General features: G+C 41.8%; 1 protein-coding gene and 1 non-coding gene across 7 annotated transcripts in view; both read left to right on the top strand.

Annotated features, from left to right (window-relative positions):
- FAT1 (FAT atypical cadherin 1) overlaps positions 1–16,637 on the top strand; it is a 126,226-nt gene that overhangs the window by 21,072 nt on the left and 88,517 nt on the right. The window lies entirely within an intron of this gene.
- TRNAC-ACA (transfer RNA cysteine (anticodon ACA)) lies at positions 4,439–4,511 on the top strand. The gene has a single exon. It is a non-coding gene; the product is annotated as a tRNA-Cys (tRNA).

Below are 16,637 nucleotides of genomic sequence, written 5' to 3' on the forward strand. Positions count from 1 at the left end.
TTTCATAAGGACAATTTTTCCTACTTATTTTTCTCTTTTCCAAGGTGGGCTTTGAAAGCCTTGAAAGAGAACTGTCATAGTTGAAAGACGGAAAATAGAAACAAAATCTTAATTTACATTTCCTTTATGTCTTAAATTATGTGAGCACTGCCTTTTGGGTTTTTTCTTTCAAGTTGAGAAGAGTATTTCTGTTGTTGCTTTTTAAAGACCTATTTAGAAGCTAGCATTTTTGGTCTATAAATTGAGGAGACTAGAATAGTATTACTCTCGGGGGTGGGCGGATAGGGGAGAGGGTGTGCAGCCAACCAGCTGAACAGGGCAGCGTCCTGAAATAATTTTAGTCGTTTTCAAGCTGAATGGCAGTGCCAGACTTCCTAGGTGGTAATTTAGTGAGAGGCCAGGCATGGGTTGGGATTATGGGCAGTGGATTAGGAAGGTGTATGATCAACTGTTATGCATTGGTACCAAGATTGAGATTTAAAGGTGAGAGAAAAATTGGAAATTTCTAGGTCATCTCTTCTATAGTCCTTCTGTTACAGAGGAAAATACAGCAGATTTATGTTTATATGCTTTTTGAAGTTGCATAAAGGTGATATAATAGTTTTTATACATTGTCCTGGTATATGTTGCAAGATATTTTCTTTTTGGCAGTAGGATTGTCAGCCCAAGTTTTTTTTACAGAGATCCCCAGCAAGACATCTGGTGTGGGGTCGAATTTTTTTATGAAAAGTCAGTATGTTTGTGCGATAGAAATCCTAAAATTAGATATGCCACTTTTTTGTTTGGATTTTGTCTCACTGATTTTGAGGGCAGGTTGGGAGTGTGGGGAGGTGCCTGGCAGATGAGGAAAGTAGGGGCAGTTTTGAAACACCAGTGGGTACCCCCTTGGACAGGGCAGGCAAGCTCCAGCATGAGTTGGGGTTGGCCTGGCCCAGATTGAGTCATTAGCATCTTTCTAGAACTTCAGTATGGGCTTCCCTGGTGACTAAAGGTTCAGTCCCGGGCTTGGGATGATCCCCTGGAGAAGGAAATGCAACCCACTCCAGTATTCTTGCCTGGAGAATCTCCATGGACAGAGGAGCCTGGTGGGCTGCGGTCCATGGGATCCCGAAGAGTCGGACAAAGAGAACTTAAGTCTCTGCTCCTTGCCTGCTTCTGCTGAGCTCTCACTTTCTCCCCTAGTGATGCATTTCATACAGTGCTGATGGCCGTGGGCCTGTTCAGAGCTGCTGTGGCTGGGAAGACCATGAACCCGCCCACCTCATTGTCTCTTTGCTAACTTAACTTTAAACTAGATCGTTGGTTGAATATAATGAAACTGAGTTTTTGTGGTGTTTTACCTATTTCAGCATTGTTACATAGGGATATCATTTGTATGCTTCTGATAGATAACAGAGGACATATTCAGCTGTCTGAATTTAGTTCTTTACTATTTTAAGATCCTCGCTTTTCCCTTAAAAAAAAAAAAAACCTGCTTAAACTTGAAACATCCCCTGACAAGTTTTTTTTTTAGGAAATGGAAATTCTATGGACAACCTAATATATATAGTTGAGTGAACAGCCTGGCAGCTCTGGGTGTTGTGCATATTTTGCTAATTGGCTTTGCAGGGAGGTAACACATACTTGCAGTGTAGGGGTGACAGTCATTTGACTCATCAGTTAATCTCTCACTGTGTCATACGCTTTTTTCTGGAGAGGCTTCTGGGTGTTAGTGAACCATTCTGACAAATCCAAGCCCACATGATCGAGGTTTGGAAGGGTTGAGTGTTGGGGGAAACATTATTTGGAAAGTCTGCTGTTAGAGAGCCAATCTCCAGTACTCTATAAAGATTCTCCCCTTTTTGTCTCCTTAAAATCTGCAGTGAGGATTGTAAAGCGGGTTTAACAGAAATGTTAGAGGAGTAGGTATCTTGGAAACATGTGTAATTTCACATTTTGGTTTTTATTTGCCCGACTTTATACTTCTTAGCATTCACCCCATTCTCACATCCAGTATGTTCCTGGTTGCTTTGTCGGAAGCTTCCGAGTTGAGCAGAGTAGAATCTTAGGGCTTCCTCCTGGAGATTTGTGGAATTAATTCAGTTTAGTATTCTTGACTGGTGAGGACCGAACTGAGTTAATTATTACTTGAGCGCCAATAAAACGTTGCAGGTCTTTGCTCATTTTTAAAATAGAGTATAATTTTTAAAACTAGCAAAATGCTTGGCCGAAAGGTTTATTTTTGAAATTGTTAATAGGACCTCATATTGAAGCAGTGTTTAGTTGATCCCTGTTCCACCCGTGTCTGTATTGTAATGAATGCCTTTTATGTGTGTTTTCCCTTCTGTCTGGAGTGCTTCAGTTGGACTGTTACTGTAATGCAACCCAGTAAGAGTGTTTTCCCCTTCTGACTCTCCCTATTTGGGAAGACCGTGTTTTTCACTAAGATAAAAGCAAATTTCTGAACTTCTTAGTGCTGTATTACTCTTAGAATACCAATTGTGGCTTCAGGATTGAAATTTACATTCCAGTGAAAAGACTTAGAATGAATTAACATGGAAGTACAGCTGTTGCAACCGGATAAATCACTGTTCATGAATTACGGGAGGGAGGGAGGGAGAGTAAGGACTACGTCTTTCTTGAGAGAACCCAGCTACAGTGTCATTCCGGGGGAGCGTTACTGCACGATTCCTAGGTCACCTGGAGACTGGCTTCGGGGACAAAGGAGCAGTCAGTTAGCGTGGTGGAAACAAGGGCATTCCAGTCCAGGCCCACCTTATTGTTGACTTCAGCGAGGAGGGAGAATGCCTCTGGGGATTTGGTCTGGTTTGGCAGAGCTCTTGAGTGTTTTCATTATGATTTTAATTATTCACTCAGGTTTAAAAATGGAGAAGGAAATGGCAACCCTCTCCAGTATTCTTGCCTGGAGAATCCCAGGGACGGAGGAGCCTGCTGGGCTTCCATCTATGGGGTCCCACAGAGTCGGACACGACTGAAGTGACTTAGCATGCATGCATGCATTGGTGAAGGAAATGGCAACGCACTCCAGTATTCTTGCCTGGAGAATCCCAGGGACGGAGGAGCCTGCTGGGCTTCCATCTTTGGGGTCCCACAGAGTCAGACACGACTGAAGCGACTTAGCAGCAGCAGCAGCAAGTTTAGAAAAGACCTTTTCCCAACTTAAAAGTAGGATATTCTGCATACAGCCAGGGACCTGTGATTTTTCCTACGGCCACTTCTCTCGGGACAGAAAGAAGCGTGTAGAGGAGCACGGAAGGCTATTAATGGGCTCAAGCATGAGGACCTAAGAGCCTGTAAGAGTGGCTGAGGGCTGGGCGGGCCTTCGAAGTGTGATCTCCTGGGGTGGGACCAGTTACCCACTCGGAGCTGGGTCTAGAATTCCTGGCAGCAGGAACTAAAATAGGGACTGGTGGGAGGCCCCAAGGGAGTGAAGAAATGTGCTGGTGAAAGGGCTTTTGTGTCGCCATCTCCTCCCTTAAGTGGCCTCAGCTGCTTTCTGTCCTGTTTTTCTCCTTCTCAGAAAGTTGAGGAGAAAGGAAACTGGTTTCATAGCCCCAGTGAGACTGAAAATGGGGCTTTGGCAGAAACTACGTTGTGATCATGTATGTGCCGTTGCTCTGGTTGGGAGTAAAGAATCTGTGACCCTTGAGTCAGGATGGAGGGCATGGTAGTCATTTCGGCTGGGGCGGGGATCCTCCGGTGAAGCAGGCGGGTTTTTAAGGTGAAAACAGGATCTCATTAGAAATCCAAAGGAAACTCTGTTTTGGTTTCTTTGTTTGTTTTCACTTTAAAAAAAAATTAAATTTATTTAATTTTAATTAAAGGATAATTGCTTTACAGTATTGTGTTCGTTTCTGCCGTACGTCAGCCTGAATCAGCCACAGGCACACGTGTGTCCCCTCCTTCCCACCTCTCACCGCATCCCACTCTAGGTTGTTACAGAGCCCTGGTTTGAGTTCCCCCGAGTCATACAGCAAATTCCCACTGGCTTTGTATTTTACATATGGTAATGTGTGTTTCCATGCTAGGAAACAGGGGCTCAGCTTTCCTTTAGATATTTGTATATTTAACAAGTTATGCTTTAGGTGCTGAGGGACTGTGGTTGGAGGAGGGGGCGGGATATAACACCCTGTGCCCTGTGGTTCCGGGTGATCTCCTGGTGTTGAGCAGCACGTGGTGAAGGTGTGCGGTGCACAGATTCAATCCTGCATGGTGTGTGAGAGCCAGAACCTGGAGGGCACGTGCTGGAACCACTTGTAGGGTGCTCTCCGGCCTCAAGCCCTTGGTGAAAATGACAGTAGTGACAGTGGACATTGTGGTAATAATGAACCACGGATACTTACTGTGCGGCACAGCCAGTGCTGCTCTAAGCCCTCTATGTGTGTTAATTTGTTTAATCCTCACAACTGTGACTCACAGTTGACTCCTAACTGTGACTTCCCTGGTGGCTCAGATGGTGAAAACGTCTGCCTACAATGCAGGAGACCCAGGTTCGATCCCTGGGTTGGGAAGATCCCCTGGAGAAGGAAATGGCAACCCACTCCAGTACTCATGCCTGGAAAATCCCATGGACGGAGGAGCCTGGTAGGCTACAGTCCATGGGGTCACAAAGAGTCAGACACGACTTCACTTTCACTTTCACAGCTACCAGATAGTTACTCTTATCCCTGTGTTATCTATGAGGAAACATTCAGAAGTTAAATAATTTGCCTAAAACCACTTGGGACTTCCCAGGTGACTCATTAGTAAAGCATCTGCCTGTGATACAGGAGACACAGGTTCAATCCCTGGGTCAGGAAGATCCCCTGGAGAAGGAAATGGCAACCCACTCCAGTATTCTTGCCTGGGAAATCCCATGGACAGAGAAGCCTAGTGATCTACAGTCCATTGGGTCTCAGAGTTGGACACAACTGAACACGCAAAACCACTTGAGTGCTAAGTGGCAGAACTAGGGAGTGTGTGCACGGGAACCCTGCACTGAACTGCCGTCACTCAGGAGTGGTCTTGCCACGCTGTTTGTGCTCAGTCGTGTCCAACTCTTTGTGACCCCCATGGACTGTAGCCCACCAGCTTCCTCTGTCCATGGCATTCTCTGGAGGGAGCCCATATAAAAACCACCAGTTGAGTAGGATTCTGGGCTGAATGGGGCTGGGCTGGGCTGTTCGCTTCAGTCCTAAATTTGAAGCTTGGTCTTGAAAGGAGTATTGACTCTGACACTCTCCTTCCTTCACTTTTATTCTCAGAATGACGTACAGCTCTTTGGCACATTTGGTAGAACAGAGTTTTAGCGTTACGAAGTGGTGGCATTTTAACACTTTATTGCACTGAAGTGATTAGTATCAGGTGACTCATGCTGAATATAGACGGTAGTGAGCTTTGCTGTCTAGTGGCGGTGGACCGGTATCTCACCTGTTTGCAGTTGTGACACTGTGACCTTCTCATGAATAAAAATACTGCCTGCCTGCCTGAACTGGATTGGACGTTAACTGAAGCCTCTTCTCATGGAAACATTGTTTTAGCTGGCTGCTAGGGTACTGGCTGACCTTTAAAACCAGTTTCACCCACACAGCAGCGGGAGCTGGAGTAACCCACACTTCCCCTTTGAATGGAGTTCCTTGTGTCATTGTCATCTTGCCTTGTCCTCCTTGGTGCCCTGGCCTCAGCTGGTGTCCTCGCCACCATGAGGTGTGTGGCACGATGCCCTAATGAACCTGTTCTCCTCCCCAGCCCTCTTGGCAGGGAACCTCCTTTATGTTCTAAACGTGTTGAAGACCTGAGTGTTCATGCTTTGAGTGGCCTGTGTGTGTAAAGATTTAATACCCCATTCACATCCAGGCTGTTCTTTCCATGTTGCCTGCCTTGCCCAATTATGAAAATTGAGTAGATCTTGAAACTCTAGTTGTTTGCTCATGTTGGATTTTTTCCCTTAACCATTTAGTTGCTGTTGTTTTGACTTTGTGGATTATTTTCATTCACAGGCCTGAATTTGTCAAGTTTTTAATTATCTATTAGTTTGTATTCTGTGTGCTGCTTTGCTTTGGAGCTGCCTTCATAGCATTTAGTTTTTTAAAAAACCAAACATGTTGGTGTACATAGTGCATGCTCACCATACAGGACTCGATGCCACGAAGCACAGCCTTTCATGTCTTTGTTACTGAGAATAAATGGGCTTGAAAAGATTGTTATTCAAGGGCACATACAGAACTTGTTCAGTTGGCAGTTATCCAGTTTAACAGCAGTGATGAAAGTGGAGGAAACTATTCACATATATTCTTCAACGGCCAGTCTTATCAATTAACTTGCCTTGGGAATTGAAGTATGCCATCTCCCCTCGGAATGTCTGCTGTCGTGTTTAACCTGTTTCATTGCTAGGCCTCCGTGTAGCTGAGGAAACTGATCTGTTGAAAGAGATTCTTTAGAGGTGTCTATTTATTTTATACTGGGGAAAGTCTACCAAATGTGGTCTTTTTAATTTTAGCCTAGTTGATTTTTGCTTTTGTTTCTTTCTTTCTTTTTTGATAAAGTTACCTAGCTATTTCTGTAATTTCTTAAGACTTCTTTCTAACTTGAGCCAGTTTAGCCATATCGTACTCTTATTTCCTTCATCTTTATCACCCTCGATATGTAATTGTAGTTAACATTTATTGAGTGCTTTACCTGGTGGCCCAGGTGGTAAAGAATCCGGCTACAATGCGGGAGACCTGGGTTCGATCCCTGGGTGGGGAAGATCCCCTGGAGGAGGGCATGGCAACCCACTCCAGTATTCTTGCCTGGAGAATCCCATGGACAGAGGAGCCTGGCAGGCTCCAGGCCATGCGATCGCAAAGAGTCCAGTATGACTGAGCTTAGAACTAATTTAACCCCACTGTGTACTAGCCCTGTTTTAAGTTCTTTATTTTGTTGTCGCATTCAGTTCAGTCCAGTCACTCAGTCTTGTCCGACTCTTTGCGACCCCGTGGACCGCAGCATGCCAAGCCTTCCTGTCCATCACCAACTCCCGGAGTCTACCCAAACTTATGTCCATTGAGTTGGTGATGCCATCCAACCATCTCATCCTCTGTCATCCCCTTCTCCTCCTGCCCTCAATCTTTCCCAGCATCAGGGTCTTTTCAAATGAGTCAGCTCTTCGCATCAGGTGGCCAAAGGATTTGAGTTTCAGCTTTAACATCAGTCCTTCCAATGAACACTCAAGACTGAATTCCTTTCGGATGGACTGGTTGGGTCTCCTTGCCGTCCAAGGGACTCTCAAGAGTCTTCTCCAACACCACAGTTCAAAAGCATCAATTCTTTGGTGCTCAGCTTTCTTTATAATCCAGCTCTCACATCCATACATGGCTACTGGAAAAACCATAGCCTTGACTAGACGGACCTTTGTTGACAAAGTAATGTTTCTCCTTTTTAATATGCTGTCTAGGTTGGTCATAACATTCCTTCCAAGGAGTAAGCATCTTTTAATTTCATGGCTGCAGTCACCATCTGCAGTGATTTTGGAGCCTCCCAAAACAAAGTCAGCCACTGTTTCCACTGTTTCCCCATCTATTTGCCATGAAGTGATGGGACCAGATGCCGTGATCTTAGTTTTCTGAATGTTGAGCTTTAAGCCAACTTCTTCACTCTCCTGTTTTACTTTCATGAAGGGGCTCTTTAGTTCTTCACTTTCTGCCTTAAGAGTGGTGTCATCTGCATATCTGAGGCTATTCATATTTCTCCCAGCAATCTTGATTCCAGCTTGTGTTTCATCCAGCCCAGTGTTTCTCACGATGTACTCTGCATATAAGTTAAATAAGCAGGGTGACAATATACAGCCTTGATGTACTCCTTATTGTCTCATTAGATCATCATCATAATTCATGAATAGAAATAGATGGGAATGTACTCTGTTCATCGAATTTTGAAGTATTTATACACACATATTTTTTAAACTAAGTAGTGTCATAGAAATTGATGTGGTTTAAGGTGTGACACAGGGCTTCCCAGGTGACTCCGTGGTAAAGAATCCACCTGCCAATGCAGGAGACGCAGGGCTGATCCCTGGGTCAGGAAGATCCCCTGGAGAAGGAAGTGGCAACCCACTCCAGTATTCTTGCCTGGGAAATACCACGGACAGAGAGGAGCCTGGCAGGTTATGTAGTCCGTTGGTTTAAAGAGTTGGATGTGACTTACTGACTAAGCAATCACAAAGGTGTGATACGGTGAGGGTATTCTGGGTAATAAAGAGATGGTTCTTGACCAGGGGCTTCCATCTCTCGTGGAATTCCTCCTGAAAACCTTCTGAGTCCCTATTACATGAAGTCCAGGCTCTTCAGCGTAGCCAGCGGTGCCCTAGTGAACTCACTGCCCTCCTCCTGTGTCCTTTGCCCGTGCTCCGTCGTCAGCTACCACTCATCCTGTGCTGTGGCCACGTGGGCCCCTTCCTTCCCCACGCCCGCTCACCTCTCTGTGCCCCACCGCTTCCAGTCTCCCTGCCTTCGAGTGACACGCTGACTGTTCTCCTGATCGGCTCTTAGTTTCTGACTCTGCTTAATAAATCTTTCTTGACAAGCTTTCTCCTTCATATACAGCTCATTCTTTTCTTGCATGTGGCTTCCCCCCCCACATTATTGTGAGTTTCACTCTAGTGTAATTGTTTATTTACAGTCCTTTTCTTCTCAGTTGTCAGCTCCTTGTGAGGGTTGATGCTAAACCTTTTATACTGGGTTCATGTCATAGGCACTCAGGAAATATTTCTTAGGTTGGCCTAATAAGCCACTGTTGCCTCTCCTGAGAAGTGTTTCCTGAGACCAGGTGGTTAGTCTGATTGTCTGTATTCCCCTTTCTGTACGTATCTGACTCAGGTTTTTTTGTTTTTTGCTCTTTTTCGTGTGTGTGTCCCGGAACTCAAGGACAGAGCACGGTCTTACTCATTTTTCTGCTGCTTTTAATCACAGAGGCTGACGGAGTGCACGTAGACTTTGTTCTGCAAACAGACTGATTGTACCAGATAATAATGGTGTTCGTGAAAATGGTGTAAGACATTTCTTCTCCTACCCTCCTGGATACATGAGCCCAGATCTTCAAAACAGGCTTGTTTTCAGAACCACAAAAACTTTTCACAACAGGTTGAAAGCTGTGTATTCTCTATTCAAAGATTCACCAGTTTGCTTATTGTACCAGGGTCTCATGAAAGGCTAACTATTCAAGACCCTCAGTGTCCTTGGACCCTGGGTTTAAGTCCCTCTGTCCTAGAGGTTCCAGGGCGGCCAGTCCTCGAAAGTTCTCATGAGGGAGGACCAGAGATGGGAGGAGCAGTGATAATCATGGTGACAGAGGAGATGACAGCATTTGTATAATGCCCCACAGCCCACAGGTGTCTCTACAATACAGTGTATGGCACTTAGTCTAATATGTGCTTCTGCAGTGGGTTTTATTTCTACTTTATAAATGAAGAAGGTAAACCTTTACAACGGACAAATAGAAATCACTTTTTTGTATGTTTGTGCATGTGCGTAAAATGATTCAAGAGAATCTGTTAGACAAGTCTGTTTCCAAGTGAAGTAATAACCTGTAGTCTGTAGTTTGTTGCAAGCCTGTAATCTTCAGATATTCCTGTCTCCCCATTAAGGTTGATTAGACAAACAATTATAGTAAAATGATAAGCAATATGTCCATCTTTAAATAAGAAACCCTCTGGACCAAGATTTGATATTTAGTATTGCCAGCTTATTCTTGCCTGGAAAATTCCATGGACGGGGGAGCCTGGCAGGCAAATTCCATGGACGGGGGAGCCTGGCAGGCCACAGCCAGTGGGGTCTCAAAGAGTTGGACACGACTGAGCACATACGCACATGCAGACATGTGCGTGCACACATGTATATACACAACAGCCAGCTTACCGTGGAAATCCTCCATAGCTCAAATTACTAGTGTGCCTTTATTTATCAAAGTAAAACAGGGTGAGAAAATGCAGACTTCTAATAATTGAACTTAACTTTCTTGACAGACTGGATTTTTATTTAGATGGCCTTAAAAATCAGAGCATTGGGGATTTAATAAACTGTTTTAGTTTTGTAAGTAGTCTTTTATTAAAAAAAATTTGGTGAATAATGCCTATTTTTAAGGCTACTGTTTGTTGTAAAAGGAGCATTGAATGATTTTACAGTGAAAGATGAAATAAATGTTTGTGTGGCAACATTTTCTGATCCATGTGTGGAGATTCTCTGGACAAGAATACTGAAGTGGGTTGCCATTCCCTCCTCCAGTGAATCTTCCCAACCCAGGGATCAAACCCAGATCTCCCACATAGCAGGCAGATTCCTTACTGTCTGAGCCACCAGGGAAGCCCTGTGATTTACAGGTATTGATATTCCTATCACTTTCAGTCAATATGTTTTGTCAGTTTTTGTAAACAGTGATTTTGGAATCACTCATGAAGTAATATGTTTTCTTTATCACAATTGAAAGCATTTTGTTAGTTGAAAACAGCTTTTTGGAAAAAGACTTTAAATTTGAATTACCTTTTAAAGTATTTTAAAGCAGTTCAACCATAAATTCTTGGTTAAAAGATTCTCTGAGATCCATTTGCTTTCAGCTTTTTTTTTTTCTTTTTTAAACTTGGCCACAACTTGCAAGACTAGTTCCTTGACCAGGGATTGAACCCTGGGCCACTGCAGGGCAGTGAGAGCACCGAATCCTAACTGCTAGACCACCAGGGAACTCCCTGCTTTTGGCTTTTTATTAACCGTTTTACTTGCCTGTTTAGCCTTGAAGCTACGTGACATCAAACTATCTCAAACATCTTCATTTATCTTGTCACAGTGCTTGGCACACAGTTAGTCATCAGTAAATACTTGTTCGGTGATGGTCATCTTTTGATAAAGCCAGTAAATATTTGTTCCATGATGTTGTTCTTCTTTGATTTATTCCTCAGCTGAAGGTGTTTACATTTTTAAATGAAAAAAGGATGAGTTTGTCATGTAAAAACCAAGTTAGTTCACTGTTTGAGACATCTGAATGGAAACCCATTACTTTTAAAGGATAGAACTAAAACAGTTTAAGGATTTTTTCCTAAGAGAGTGATGACTTCATGTAGAAGATGAAAACTGATTAGAAAAGAATGAACATGAATAGTATCCATTTTTGGTTTTAATTAGCTCAATGTTGTTGGTTTTAGAAAGAAAAGCTATCGCATCTACAGAATATAAGGTTTAAAGCCCATGAGTTTTCAAATAATGTATTTTACATAAAGTGTATATTAGAATTATTCTAGCATATTTTTAAGAAAATCTGCTTTTGTCATTTCACTTACCACAGTAGTAGCTAATGAGGGTAGGGACTTTGTGTTGTTCTTGCTGTTATTACTGGTGCCTAGAAGCGTGCCTGGCATGTAGTAGGCACACAGCGACACTTGGTGGATGAGAACAATTTGAACTTGAAATAGATTATTACCAGATAATAAAAGGAGACACATATGCTAAGTAACTATGATTGGGAAGGACCTTTTAAATTTGTTCTACCTGGAATATTGAGAGAAAATTCTATTTGGGATAGAAAGCTATCATATGTGCTGTAGTTAAAACTGATCTTCCACTTAAAATACTGCTTTTTCCATATCTCTGAAATAATTTAAAGCAAAAGAATTAGATTTACAGCCACAGCAAAATTTCAGTAGTGGTGCCGATTCCTTTTGTTATATTTTGCCTTCTCCAGAAGCAAGTTCATTCATCATATTGAGTTACCAACACCTAGAATTAGAAATCCTGACTTTTGTGGCTTCTTCGGTGAGGACATCTGCCTTAGGGATTGTTGTTTTCTTGAGCTGTAGCATAGCCTGTGTAATTCTCTGGGTTGAAAAATATTTCTTGTTTTAAGTACTAAGAGATGAATATCCATTTCTATTGTCTGTTATTTGGCAAAAATTTGAACACTTGAAAGACTTTTAGTTTGATAGAGCCTTTTTTAATTTGCAAGTATCATTATTGATGAATTTCCTAAAGCTTAGAAGGAGTAATTACTTCTAGAGTGTTTTGAAACTGTCAACTTTCTGCAGTAAATTGAGCACATATAGACTGTACTCTTAAAAAGCCATTTGTTGTCTATTGTAAATCTCTTGGTTATTTCTGTTAAAGGGGTGCTGTTTACTTATAGCAAAACCTTTTTTTAAAACATAGTAAAATTAAGGAGAAATTCAATGCCCAGACTGTAAAGAGAGTAATATCTGCAAAAACCAAAAAATATTCTCATTTAAGTGACTGCAACTAAGTGAAAAAAGTTTTTTAACTAACATTTGCTCTTTGCCTGCTTTTCTTGCTTATTTAGGCATCTGATTCCAAACCTTTCATCTCTATGAAGAGATGGTTAGCAGTGGCCAATTCAGTTAACTTTTTTTCCCCCCTAACATATAAGTAACTCCTTAGGATGATTCAAGGAAGAACAGAAAACCTTTGTGGAAGTTCTTCTCTGTTTTGGGGGAGAGATCTGTTCAGAGGAGGCACATTTGGTGCCTGAGAACAGTTGAGAGTTACAAGAAATGGAGAGATGATGTCTAGGTTAAGTTTAATGAGGGAGATTAGAAGATTTAGTGGAGTAAATGCAGACAGATTCAAAGCTGAATTGAAACTTTCATCATCCTTAGGCTGATTTGAAATACTGTGAGGGAAATCACGGAGAACTATGTACCTTTTATTGGGAAGTAAACCACCTTAAACTTAGTGGCTTCATACCACCGCAGTTTATTTAGGTTACATTTCGGTAGGTTGACAGTTGGGGCTGGATTCAGCTGGGTGTTTCCTTTGCTTATTTCAGCTCAGCTCTCATGAGTTGGGTCATTTGCTGTCAGCATGATGGCTCAGCTTCTGGGAGTTGGCTAAATGGTGGTTATAGGCCCTGTGTCTGTCATCACCCAGCAGACTAGCTTGAATTTGTTCTCATAATAGTCTCAGGGTTCCAAGAGCTTGAGAATGGAAGCAGCAAGACTCCTTGAGGCCTGTGCTCAGAACTCATCTGTTGCTACTTCTCCTACATTCTGCTGACTGAGCCTGGTGACTCAGTAGGTAGGAAAATAGACTCCACCTCTTGACAGGAGGAGTTGCAAACTATTGTTCCTTTTTCAGTCCATTACAGTCATTGTACCTGACTTTTATCCCTTTAAGGAAACTCCTTTTGCATATTAAATGTAATAAGAATTTAAAGGCATTTGGAAATTGTGAAAATATATATCTATAGTGCCTTGAAAATTTTCTCCCTTACATATTCATGTATACATAAGGTTTTTAATGCTGTTAAAATACTTCATAGTTTTAAAATGCTCCAAGCTGTTTAAAAGAACACTTTCTTGTAAGCTAAAACTTGAACAAAGATACCAAGAGTGTAAAGACATCAAACCCATAGTCTTTATTTCCAATTGTTATCACAAAGATTTCTGAAGTTGCTTGCCCCCAGGGGAATTTGACAATCCCAATTTTTGAACAGCATTTTAATGGCAAAGGCAGAGATGTTGAGTGTCTGGTAAAGGCAGCCAGGAGTCTTCACAATGGCTTTTGGCTTCCAGATGTTGTTTTGTACGCCACTTGTCTTGTTGATTAATTTGTCACAAATTATTTCATCCATTTATTACTTTTTCTTAGAGGAAGACTTGGGGAAATGGGAAATAGAGGGACAATCTGGGGAATATCGAAAGAGGGAGGGAATATAGGAGGGTTGCTTTGCTATCTCTTGGCTTCATGCATCTTCCTTATACCTCTGTACAGCTTAAGTAGAAATGTATTAAAAATAATTTAAAGATGTATTTTAATGCTACTTAGTATTATATTAAAGTTACCTTTTATTAGAGTTATGGGACAAATGCAACAGAATAAATTGGAAAATGCCCCCATGACATTTTAAATCTCAGGACTTGAAACCAATCTTTAAATGTACTGACTGGCAACAAACTCATAAATGTAGACTGACTAAGCATTGTGATGTTTCTGTCTGGAAATTTGGGAGATTAATGTGTTTGATCACATTGACTCATCCATGGAAAAGGAAATTTGTGGCTATTTTTTTTTAAGAAGATATAATTAAACCTTGGTTAGTTTTATTTTCTGCAAAGAGATTAGAAAAACAAGCAAGGAAAAATAATCCTCCTTAGAGAAGAAAAGAGTAAGTGAACTCAGTAAGGCACAAATATTTGTTCATTGTTTATCTCTGTACAGTCATAATTAAATATCAAAATGAATGGTCTTGTTTCTAATAAAATTCTTTATAGGAGGAAATTAAGGTTCTATAACAAGTTTAATTTAGGTTTCATTAGAAACCGGGTCTAGAGATGCTAACTTAAATTTTGATATTTTAATAGTGAATCTTAAAATAGAATATATGGAAGATCGTTTTATCTAAGAGAATTTCCTGTTGTTTCATCGCTGAGTCATGTCCAACTCTTGCAACCCCATCAACTGTAGCCCACGGGTTCCTCTGTCCATGGCATTTTCCAGGCAAGAATACTGGAATGGGTTGCTATTTCCTTCTCCAGGGGATCTTCCTAACCCAGGGATCGAAGCCGCCTCTCCTGCATTGCAGGCGGATTCTTTACCACTGAGCCACCTGGGAAGCCTCATCTAAGACACTAGCACTGTTAAATTCTCTATTTTGGGATTAGAGATGAACCTTCATTATAGTATTAATGACACCTAATCAGTACAGTCTGTGTAACTAAGACAGTCTGTGTAACAACAAACAAATTCATGTCCCAGAGTAGACAATACAACCATTTATTGGAAATACCCTATTGTTTAAGCATTTTATTCCAATGCAAGTGTCTGTATGAAAAAAATGAGCCTGTTTTCACAGCTTATATTTGCACAATTGTATAAATTCTGCCAATGTTTGCTTTTATTTTTCAAATATTTAATGAAAAATTAGTTTACCAGTTGAGGCAATATTACTCAATAGGGCTGTCCATGTATATAAGTTGGTGCTAGTGGTAAAGAAACTGCCTGCCAATGCAGAGGACATTAGAGACCAAGGGTTCCATCCCTGGGTCAGGAAGATCTCTTGAAGGTCTCTCCGGGGGGAGAAGGGAATGGCTACCCACTACAGTGTTCTTGCCTGGGAAATCCCATGGAGAGAGAAGCCTGATGGGCTACAGTCCGTGGGGTCCCAAAAGAATTGGAGATGCCCAAGCAGGGGAGCACATGGATGCCACACACACACACACAGGAGATTAATTTTGCTAATATATTTTATCTAATCTAACATATATCTCAGCATGTAATCAACATAAGTGTGTTGAGACCTTCTATTTTATTCACCTGAAGTCTTGAATTGATGTGTATTTGCACTTACATCACATCCCCCACTTCCAGTGTCTATTACCACAATGCAGACCGAGAGATTTGTGTTCAGTTACTTTAAAGCATACTTGCCACTTCAGAGCAAGGCCCAGTCACCCAGTGAGGTGATGGCCGCCTGTCTGTTCCTCCGTGATTGGTTGGTGTACCTTGTGGGGAAGGGTGGGTGGGAAGAGTTGAGTATTTCTATGTGATGAGTTGAATGTCTGGTGGGGGCAGAGAGCCTCCTGGGATGGTATGTAGTGAGGATGTCAAAAACCCATTTTGCTGGTGTTGCAGAAAATTTCTCTGTCAAAGATTCTGATGGCCTAGATCCTAGCATATAAAAATATTACAGTGAAGCAATTCTTGTGATGTTAAGCTAGTGTCAGAGTAGATGGAAACTCATTTTGCAATCATTTGACTTGGCCTCTCTCTGCTTTGTGTTAATGGACATTGGAAAACAACCTAGCAGTTCATTTCAAATTAGAACTTTGCTTTCAATTAAAAACTGTCTAGTGATATCTTTTGTAAAATTCTCAATTAAGTGTCCTTTTTTTTTTTTCCTTCCAGGATAAACATCTCTTATTAAGCTAGTCCCATTGTATTGCCTTTTTGGTGCATATTTGGAATTGGTAACATAATTCTAGTCCGACTTGGCCTGTGGGGCCTAAATCTTCTTCTTGTGAACATGTGTGATGTCTGAAGACAGTATTTTACAGAGTGATTTTCCAAAAGATATGATTAGACCAGGTCTGCCATTTCCAAGTGAAATGAAACCTGTGGTACTTAACAAAAAAGTTCCTGTGGGCTTGTGAAATTGCTAACCTTTGTAGCTTAAAACCTGTACTTTTCATACTTCTCTCTGAGATGAAGGGAAGTGATGATAAGCAAGCAGCCCTTCTGTAAACTTGCTCTTGTGTTACCTCAGTTTTAAATTCGTCTCAGAGTTTAAAAGTTCACAGTTTCAGCTTTGGGGATTTTCTGTGTAAATGTTGGGATGTGCACCCTGGGATTTTTATTTTTCCTGTCATATCCTAGTAATGACCCTCTTCAGGGCATCTGAATGGACAGACTATTAAAACTTGCTGTGCTGTATGTCTCTCAACTGCTGGCCTGGTATCTCACAGATCTACCTGTTTCCTTTGGAGCTTCAGCAGTTTCACATCAAAAGTTATGAATGAAGCTTAAGTAAATATGTTTATTTTGTGTTGGCGGCTGGCTGGGAATCTGCTGAAGCAGCTGGAGTTTCGGGGGTTTTTGTTTTTTAACCCCTGCGGGGTGAGCCATCACCGTGACAGGTAAATAGCATTCCTCAATAAAGCTTGAGCTCTCCTCCCACCCCCCTTCGGG

The sequence above is a fragment of the Giraffa tippelskirchi genome, chromosome 8, assembly GCF_054371585.1.
Source record: "Giraffa tippelskirchi isolate mGirTip1 chromosome 8, T2T-mGirTip1v1.2.pri, whole genome shotgun sequence".
Classification (NCBI taxonomy): Eukaryota; Metazoa; Chordata; class Mammalia; order Artiodactyla; family Giraffidae; genus Giraffa; species Giraffa tippelskirchi.